Raw genomic sequence first — 1113 nt, 5'->3', positions numbered from 1 at the left:
AGAGAGAGAGAGAGAGAGACAGAGAGAGAGAGAGACAGAGAGAGAAAGAGAGAGAGATTCTAACATTTCGATGACTATGTTACTAAAAAAAAACCATCAACAAATTGTGCAACAGCTCTCTAGTGCTCGCAAACATTATCAATTACTTCCGCTCGTTTGTGCTCGTTAATACAATGTACTGTGGAACTTTCGCTCGTTTGTGCTCGTTAATACAATGTACTGTGGAGGAACTCGCATTCAAAGAAAGTCGTCGGGCCTGACCTTCAATTTCGTGGAATCCCAGTGTTGGTTATAGTATAACTGAAAATAACTTGTAGCAATCATAAGGTTTTTGTGCTGATAGTTACAGTCTTTACAGACAGGCACTGAGCAATTCTGTTAATACTGTTATTAAAATGCATCAAACTTTCTCAATCTAAAGTAATTTGGTTTCAAAAGAGGAGGCGTTTTCCTTTCTTTGATGCCATACCGAAGAAATGCTGGAAAATTCCAAATACACAGAACTCATATCAAGCACACACTGTGCAAAATGTTCCCAAACACGAGTGTGTCAGGCAGCATCTGATCTGTGACGTATTGTTTGCCCAACAAGTTACGTCTGTGTGTAGAGCCTAGCATGTAACAACCTTGGGTTCTACCGTCCAGACGCCCAGAGGACAATTCATGGTGTTGCAATCAGTTAGATAAATAGATTTTTATGAAATCACAAACACAGGGAATCCAACTGCTTTCGTTCAATCCGAGTTCCACTTCTAGTTGGAATGTACAGTACATCTATAGTTTGCCAAACGAGTAACGTTGCTGTACAGAGCACAGTATACGGCAACGATTGACTCCACAGTCCAGCGCGCAATTCATTCCGTACATTTAGACCCATGTTGTCCAGACGAGCTTATCATTGAATTGATCAGTAACCCGGGGGAAAAAACACTAACTGTGACGTATGACCACGTGTGTGACGAGTTTGTTCTCGAGAACTTGTCATGTAGACTGTCCCGATCTAAATGGCAAATGTATTTTCCACTACCGCAGTCATGGGTAATACCATACTGTTTTTGTAGCCTACTATTGAAAAGATACCAAAAGTTTCTTCCAAACTCACAGATATATATA

This window comes from Aplysia californica, unplaced genomic scaffold, assembly GCF_000002075.1.
Source record: "Aplysia californica isolate F4 #8 unplaced genomic scaffold, AplCal3.0 scaffold00604, whole genome shotgun sequence".
Classification (NCBI taxonomy): Eukaryota; Metazoa; Mollusca; class Gastropoda; order Aplysiida; family Aplysiidae; genus Aplysia; species Aplysia californica.
The sequence above is the reverse complement of the archived record's forward strand: the minus strand, read 5'-3'. Positions refer to the sequence as shown.